The sequence below is a fragment of the Oncorhynchus gorbuscha genome, linkage group LG11 (assembly GCF_021184085.1).
Source record: "Oncorhynchus gorbuscha isolate QuinsamMale2020 ecotype Even-year linkage group LG11, OgorEven_v1.0, whole genome shotgun sequence".
Taxonomy (NCBI): Eukaryota; Metazoa; Chordata; class Actinopteri; order Salmoniformes; family Salmonidae; genus Oncorhynchus; species Oncorhynchus gorbuscha.
This window is the reverse complement of record NC_060183.1, coordinates 26,274,020-26,283,345: the sequence shown is the minus strand read 5'-3', so window position 1 is coordinate 26,283,345 and position 9,326 is coordinate 26,274,020. Positions and strand designations below refer to the sequence as shown.

The 9,326-nt window shown below is 41.3% G+C and overlaps 1 protein-coding gene across 1 annotated transcript in view; it reads left to right on the top strand.

The window, feature by feature from the left end:
• Nucleotides 1-1,418: 1,418 nt before the first annotated feature.
• The window catches only part of LOC124048403 (carnitine O-palmitoyltransferase 1, liver isoform-like), a 42,289-nt gene continuing 34,381 nt past the window's right edge, over nucleotides 1,419-9,326 (top strand). The window contains exon 1 of the mRNA XM_046369167.1: nucleotides 1,419-1,623. The gene's annotated coding sequence lies outside the window, so the exon portion shown is untranslated. The remainder of the gene's footprint in view (nucleotides 1,624-9,326) is intronic.

Below are 9,326 nucleotides of genomic sequence, written 5' to 3'. Positions count from 1 at the left end.
CAAACCTTGATAGATAAGAGGCACATATCTCCAAATATTTTTTTTTCATTGCTGTTCAGAAAGTGTGATTATAATGTTTCCCAATAGCCTGGTTAATATTGATTAAATTGAACTAGTAAATAAATGAGATTTCATTTTGATACTTTTTAAATGTATTTTGTTGTTGTTGTTGAGTGTGTATTGATTTCAGGACCATGGATAGTACCAGATCATTTAAACCTGTGTTGCTGGATATGAAGGACACAGTACCCCTCCAAAACTAATTTGGTTAGTAGAGACCTTACTGAGTATTTCCCACCTCTTCAGCTGAGACAAGTATACAAGTTCTCTCTACAAGCCAATATGTATCCCATGTACAGTATATTAGAGTGTATTGCATTGGGAGCTACAGAGGGGGTGGAGAATGAAGTGCTGCTCATTGTGAACAACACAGTGCCCCTCCAAAACGAACCATATTTGGCTAGTAGAGACGCTACTGAGTATTTTCCACCCCAAAAAAGTTGTCTCTACAAGCCAATACATATCCCATGAAAGGTCTATACCAGTGTATTGCATTTGGGGCTATGGAGGGTGCGGAGTGAAATGCCAGCAGCAGGACATGTGACACAGTCCACCTCCAAAACAAAACATATTTGAATCTTCTCATCGGTGCCAACATTTTACAAAACAGTCAGGTTTTCCTGAGAATTTTCTACTTCACTTTAGCAGAGATGGGTATAAAAGTTATATTTTTACAAGCCAACATATACAGTGAGTACACCAAATATTAGGAACAGCTTAATGTTTTGTATACTCAGTGTATATCCCGTGTACAGTCAATTACAGTGTATTGCATTTGGGGCTATAGAGGGGGTGTGGAGAACGAATCGCTGATGGGTATCTACGACACAGTCCCCCTCCAAAACTGACTGTATTTGGTGAGTAGGAACCGTACGGAGTATATTCCATTCAACTTGAGCTGAGATAGGTAGAAAAATGTTCTCTCTACAGCCCAATCTTCTCAACATGCCTGTGTCAATATTGTATTTTTTTTCAGAATTGGACTTAACAAATATTTTGTATTTGTTTTCATGAATTACTAATTGTATTTTCTTGTTGGCACAACAAAAGTGGCCATTGATTAAAATCAGTGGAGGCTGCTGAGGGGAAGACGGCTTATAATAATGGCTGGAATGGAGTGAATGGAATGGCATCAAACACATGGAAAGCATGTGTTTAAGTATTTGATACCATTCCACTAATTTCACTCCAGCCATTACCACGAGCCCGTCCTCCCTAATTAAGATGCCACCAACCTCCTGTGAATGATTCAATATAATTCAATATAATTTGAATTTCTTATCCATATTGCAATGGTTTGAAATGCGGGCTTTTATTTTGAAGGTATCGTCATTTACCATACGAAGTGACGCCATCATTTGTGTTGCTGGAAGAATACGAGTTGAGAAGGAAGGTAGATAACTACTTGGATGCGAGCAGAGAAGAGGAGGGTATTGGAGAAGGTCTCGACGTTTGCAACATTTTTTGGATGCCAACCGCTGTTAGATTTCATCAAAGAAGGTATCGACGTCACTACAGGTGCCTGCGGAGTTCTCGAATTTTCGTCTTCCTCATAGATTCCAGGTATGCTAACGAAATGCCTTTACATCTTTAAATATTTTTTTTGTCATACACAGTTCGGAGATCCACGCGTATAATGGGCAGGGGCTTGCTCTGTCAGCCAACGCTAACATGAATTGGAAAGCAATTGCTAACGTTAGCCAGTTAAATCAGAGATTATCTTCTCTGGCTAAACTCGGCTATTTTTGGAGTCCATGACAATTAACAAAGTCCGCTAAGTTTGGTTTAGTTTTGATATACAAGGAGTTCAATGTGTCTTAAAAGGCTATGCCTTTACTGACTGCAGTTTATTCATTTGTAGGTTAACGGCTAATTTCTGTTAGCAAACAATACGTGTTATTCGGCGGTAGCTATTTAGCTACTCTAGCCAAGTCATTCTGGAAAAATACATGTAAATTATGCGTGTCAGTGTTTCCGTTTTTCGCTCACGACGAACAAGCGCGTGCTAGTATGTAAAAGTAGCATCCATAAATGAGCTAGCTTGCTAGCAAACTAGTGGTTCGGCTTGATTTCGGTAAACCTGGTTGGATTGCTACTTTATCCATCCTAATAATGATTAGCGTAACTGTAGGTCACTCTGCAATGTAAGTTGAGTTCCTTGAATGCTTTAGTTATCGTAACGTTAGATCTGGCATTTAGCCAAATAACTAATGTTGCGGATGGGGTATACTACGATCAGGTAAAGCTAGCCAGCTTCAGTTAGCTTCACATTCCGGCTCAGCAGGCTTCATACATACTACGACAGAGGCTATTGCTCGTCTGCCTGCCGCCACTTTTGGACTTAAATGCAGCCGTTTTTTCTTTCTCTCGATATCAATACATTTCTGGGGAACAATTAAGCACCGTACTGTGATATGTTTTCAATTAAAATAGTAAGAAGAAACAAATGGTTTCATAGGAAAGAGCCATTTCTCAAAGCAAGAATTTTGCTAGGACTTGCTGGGAGTGGTCTCAGTGGGGAGGGGAAACCCAACCTGGACTCAGGGGTAGACAACATAGTAAATGTAAATCCAGGATACTCAATTACCATATGTTATGTATTCATTTGTGGATGCCCATCCAAGTTCGTATGATATTTTAGTAATTGCAGTTCGTATGACATGATACAAATTGCAATTTGTACAGTGTTATGAATTTCAATATGTTAAAAATTAGTTAAATGTATGATATGTTAAGAATTCCAATTTGTTGTGGCTAACATTAGCTAGGCTAAGGGTTAGGAGATACACTATATAAAACACACACGTATGTGGACACCCCTTCAATTTAGTGGAATCTGCTATTTCAGCCATACCCCATACTGAAGAGCTCAGGGGCACCGTCATAGGATGCCACCTTTCCAACCAGTCAGTTTGTCAAACGTAAGTGCTGTTGTTGTGAAGTGGAAACGTCTAGGAGCAACAACAGCTCTGCCACGACGTGGTAGGCCACACGAGTTCACAGAACGTGACTGCCAGGTGCTGAAGTGCATAGTGTGTATATAATTTTAAAAAATCGCAAGGCTATATACACTGTAAGCAGTGTCGGCACAAGAACTGTTCTGTCGGGAGCGTAATGAAATGGGTTTCCATGTCCGAGCAGCCGCACACACTCCTAAGATCACCATGCGGAATGCCAAGCGTAGGCTGGAGTGGTCAAGTTCGTAGCGGTTGGAGTCTGGAGAAGTGGAAAAGTGTTCTCTGGTGTGATGAATCACGCTTCACCATCTGGCAATCCGGCGGATGATTCTGGGTTTGGCGGGTACGAGAACCCTACCTGCTTAGATACATAGTGCAAACTGTAACATTTGGTGCAGGAGAAATATTGTTCTGGGGCTGTTTTCATGGTTTGGGCCCCTTAGTTCCAGTGGAGGGAAATATTAACGCTACAGAAAACAATTCTATTCTAGATGATTCTTTGCTCCCAATTTTATGGCAAATGTTTGGGGAAAGCATTTTCCTGTTTCTGCATGACAATGCCCCCGTGCACAAAACGAGGTAGATACAGAAATGTTGAGATCGGTGAGGGAGAACTTGACTGGCCTGCACAGAGCCCTGACTTAAATCAACTCCATCGAATACCTTCGGGATGAATTGGAACACTGACTGCGAGCCAGGCCTAATAGCCCAACCTCACTAATGCTCTTGTGGCTGAATGGAAGCAAGTCCCCACAGCAATGTTCCAACATTTAGTGGAAAGCCTTCCTAGAGTAGTAGAGGCTGTTATAGCAGCAAAGGCGGGACCAGCTCCATATTAATGCACTTGATTTTGGAATGAGATGTTTTTTTTGACAAGCAGGTGTCCATATACTTTTGATCATGTAGGTTAAAGGGGAAGGGTTGGCTAACATGCTGTCGTCGCAAAGTAGCTTAAAAAGTAGGCTAGTAAGTAGCTGCTAAAGTTGTCCTTGATGAAATTGGAACACCCGTCCACCCTACTTTCGTTTGTCTTCTTGCCCTTCTGTCTTATGCAACCAAATGTAACATATCATACAGTTTGTGGGTCTCTGATTTACTTTTACTATGTTACAGCCAGTCTGAGACCAGGCTGGGAAAACTAGCTTTTATTGGCAAAGAGGTTTGGAACACTTTCTTACCTACTTGTGTGTATGTACTGACATGTTAGTGTAACTGATCGATGCACCAGCACATGTTAATGTTTTAAAATGTATGTCAATTGTAAACTCTTCTCTGGAATGTATTTTTCTTTGTGTCATACCCCATTAAGACAAGTTGTTGGCTAATGGGGCTCCTAATAAATGACAATTATTGGTCTATTAACTAATTTACTGCTTGGTGACGTCGCAAGGCAGGCCTAAACTCCATCCCACCAAAACTCTTCAGACAGCTCTTACAATAAAAGGGAATTTTCATCATTTTCACAATTTTATTCCAACCTCATAGTGTGGAAATATATAAAACACAGAAAAATCATGTTTTTTGACTGTACATTCACATTTACTGAATTGGTTGAACAGTGTAGAAGAGAACCGCCCCTGATTGTTCTTTTCTTCCTCATTGGGAACAGAAAGAAATGCTGCTCAGGTTTCCCACAATTATTTTTTAATTCATCCGAAAGTTTCACTATGCATTTCAAATGCATGCTATCATTACTAAATGTGTTAGGTTACGTGATAGGTATTTTAACATGACTATTCTTCCCATTATAACGTTTGATTAACAAATATTTTAAGGTTAATTAACTGCACCTGCTGATATGACCTCGTTATTTTGGCTTGCTCCTCAAGAAATGCTGGCGGCCATGACAGACACAAGGTGTGAGTTGGCTTGGGGGGTGTGGTTTGATTTGGGGGTGTCCTTGCCACCACCAAGACACTCATCTGTTAGAACCTTTGACACAGTTTGTTCCCCCCACTCAATCTTTTATTAATTTGTATTATGTCGGAGGAAAAACTGCTCAACTAACGACCGAAGTCAGACTGCAGGCGCCCGGCCCACCACAAGGAGTCTCTAGAGCAGGATAGGCAGGTTAAAGCCCCCCCTAACGCAGACGATGCTAGGACAATTGTGCGCCGCCCCTATGGGACTCCCGGTCAAAGCCGGTAAATACACAGCCTGGGATCAAACCGCAGGCTGTAGTGACTCTTCAACACTGCGATGAAGTGCCTTAGACCTCTGCGTCACTCGGGAGCCCCCGCCCCCCCCCACACTCAATCTTAAACAAATCTCCCACAGGTTGAGTTCAATAACTGCGAGTGAGTGATGAGATGTCGGAGGAGGCTTTGAATAAGTCAGTAGCCTACAGAGTAATGTGAGACGAATGCAATTGCTGAATTTATGTCGATACTTCAGAATAAGTGTTTTGATAACTTTCAAGTAATAGTAACAGATCTATGTAGAATAAACCACTTTTTACATAATATCATAGCAGTGTTCTGCTAATATAACAATGCACATTTCATCTTTTATTGTCATTCCCACCCAATACAGATACAGTGCTTATCAGCATTTTTGTCTAGTGGTAATGAGCAGAGGTTAAAGCCCCCCAACAATCCATGACTAACTTGTCTGGGGCCAAGTTAACCTCCACCTTTTTTATGTAAGAAAGTCATTACCATCATGCTTTTAGGGAAATGGGCTCATTTTGTACTTCACATTAAACTGCAAGTTTGACCAATTCCAGTCCCATTGCTTAGGTCTGGGGTCCTCTTTTATATAGGACTAAGAAGCTCAGTTCTGGTGAATATTTTTTTATTTTAAGGACATTCTTACCCCGAATGTATTAAAATTACCTCCAGAAATGGGGCCCAGTAACATTGGTTTAAAGGATGTTAGAGGTATTTTAACTTTGGACCATGCATATAGCCTATGCATGGTCTATATGATCAGATGTTCTATTAGCGATCAGCTGTACCCCAACTGATGAATCATAGTGGCTATAAAATGTACATGGGCTCAAGCATGGGATTTGCCCATCTGCATTTACCCCATTGGACACAACATCCTGATTGTTATTATAAATCGTATATTATTCACTCAATTAATTTGTTTCTATTACAAAGCCTTAATTTCCCTTCATAGATGACACTGTCCCTTTAAGAGCTCCGCGTGAAATGCTGGTCGTAAAACTGCATTTTGTAAAAGGATGCCGCGCGCTCAATTGAAGGAGTAGGGAAATAAACGTGGTAGCAATGTAATCGGATCCCGTCACTTTATATACAGAGGTCGAAACTGGCAGAAATAGTAGCTTTGGAAAGTGACATCCTGCGTGATAAAGGATAGGCTTTAAATGACTTTGCCAGCAGCTACAGTAGGCTACACACCTGAACCTGAACATCTGCGTGTCATCAACAATCATGCATGTCAGTTCAGTGCACACAGGGTGTGCAGAAATTAAAATATTTGGGAATATACATTGAGTATACTAAGCATTCGTTACACCTTCCTAATATTGAGTTGCATCTTGTAAAATTCCTACGTTCTCCCACGTCACTCCGCTCCGCCGCACACTCCACTGGCTTCCAGTTGAAGCTCACAACATCTCCAAGACCCTGGCGCTTGCCTACCGAGGAGCAACGGGAACTGCCCCTACTTACCTTCAGGCTATGCTCAAACCCTACATCCCAACCCGAGCACGCTGTTCTGCCACCTCTGGTCTCTTGTCCCTCCCACCCCTACAGGAGGGCAGCTCCCGCTCAGCTCCGTCAAAGGTCTTCTCTGTCCTGACCCCCGAATGGTGGAACAAGCGTCCCCCTAAAGTCAGGACAGCGGAGTCCCCGCCCATCTTCTGAAAAAGCCTGAAACCCTACCTCTTTGACAATCACTGCTCGATAGGGACCTTGCAGATAATTAGGTGTGGGGTACAGAGATGAGGTAGTCATTCAAAAATCATGTTCAACACTATTGCACACAGTCTGTCCATGCAACTTATTATGTGACTTGTTAAAGCAAATGTTTACTCCTGAACTTATTTAGGCTTGCCATAACAAAGGGGATAAATACTTATTGACTCAAGGCATTTCAGCTTTTCATTTTTGAAATGAATTCACTGACAGTGCCCCCCCAAATATAGATATATATATATAGATTACATCCGTTTTTAAATTAGCAACAAGTCATGGGGTGTGAACTTTCTGAAAGCACTGTAGACATTTTAAGATGAATTGTTTGTCGCTCTTAGGGCTGACCCCGATTGGTTGACCAATATTTTTTTTTTTTAGTCTCGCAGTGGAAACTGACCATGGAGTTGGTGGACTCGCCCTTTTTAATTCATGGCCGCTTGCGCAGCTGCGGCCATGAATTGTCCAACAGATCTCAACTCATTAAAAGGAGGTAATTGCCACCAGCCGACCTCGCTACTTTCTCTCCCCCAGCTCCGTCTAATCCTGACATTGTGTGCAACCACAAATCGACGTAAATCCACCAAATCTATTATTATTTTTCATCTGAACTATCTGTTGCGCTCGAGAGCAGGCAATCGGTTATTGTTTTGTAGTTTATTAACATGGAGCGTGGCTTGGAGCGCACACTTTAAACCTGTTATATCAATGGACAATTATCACGGCCCTACAGATCATCATGGGACAATTATGCCATTAATATGGTTAAAATGTAACGAAATTATATGTACATATGAAGATAAACCTGGAAGTATGAAACATAATTTATTTGTTAAATTGATAGTCATGGGATCAAACTGATTATAGATTGAATAATTGATAACTGATCTATTTATTTGCGTTATCATGATTTTAATCTTTATGATCCTAAATGACTCAATCATCCTTCATATTGAGCTGAATTACTTAATTACATTAATGAATGATTGGACTTTTGTGATTTGGGGAATTTCATGTTATTCTGTTTCCTTTGTTATGCGGTACACAACTATCCAGGAAATAAACATGTATTTATGTCTGTCTCCTTTGTCACCTGACTGTGACCTCCTTCACGATCGTCAGTCATCCTACCTGTCTGGCTACACACACAGATTCCAAGAATCATTCAATGGTCCTTTGACCCAGATGATGACTGAAACCAAATACGGTGAAAGGGAATTGGAGAAGGAAGAGTTGTCTCCACTGGAAGGGAGGAAAGATAAAGATGCAGGGGAAAGTCCTGGGAAGAATAAAAGCTCCAGGAGCTAAGCCTAAAGCATCGACCAAGGCTTCATCCTCAACCAGCGCCAGGAGAACCAGGCAACGAAGGAGCAGACGACCACCTGGTTATCTTAAGGTTTATGTGGTGGAGTTGCCCCCACCAAAGGGCAAGGGCAGTGAAACAAGCTCAACGCATATAGTTGATTTTTATTAAAACACATGATGTGGGTCCTATATATGGGAAAAATACATGTTTAAAAATGTTCCCTAATTGCTCTGGATTAGAGCTTCTGCTAAATGGCAACATTGTAAATTGTACGACTGTAGTACATTTTTGACACTAGAATAAATGTTTGACTCTTCTCAACGCCATGTAGGCCGTTTTTCAAAGGAATTAGTTGGTTTTTGGGCCAGTCGTCTTCCTCAAATGAAGGGGGGATGAGGCTATCTTTGCAGAAGGGAGGGAATCTGAGTTCACTGGTCCTTAACTCGCAGCTCAGACACTTCATTCAGAATAAATTGAATTATCCCTGAGTAGCCTGCCCAGGAGCAGGTTAGTTCTGAAAGATTTTTATTTATAGAAATGTACCTGGCTAAAAGGTGAGCCACTTTCTTGGTACCGGTTATCCCGAGTCGGACTAATTTGACCAAAGTAACCTCTCTAACTCCTCAAACCAGGTATGTAGTATATGGGCTCTTGCCCATGAACTTGAGAAAAGTTAGGTCATCGTGACTGAACCGCAGTTGGCCTTTATCTCCCGTGTATCGTGTTCCACTGTCAGTGGTTGTATTCTGTTACAATCCATGTTGTTTGAAAGCTGCTGAAAGTCATAGTAAATTGTTTGTTCAAGTTCAGAATTTTAAATGGCTGTAATTTCTCTGGCTGTCAAACGCTGTTTTGGAAAATACAATTCCGAGCTAGCCATTGAAGTATTGTCAATTTATTCCCTTATAACTGGACTCCCAACTGTTCACTGTGCCCTCTAAATCAGGTAGACTCATTCCTTCACATGATGTGGGAGTGCCCTGTGCATAAAAACTTACGGGATAAAGTTACAACATTAATTTCGAAGTGCATGAATGTAAATATTCAATGCTTTAAATCGACCATGTTAACGATGATCGCTCCTGGAGTCTCTGAATAAATCTGAAACGGCTCCTGCTGACA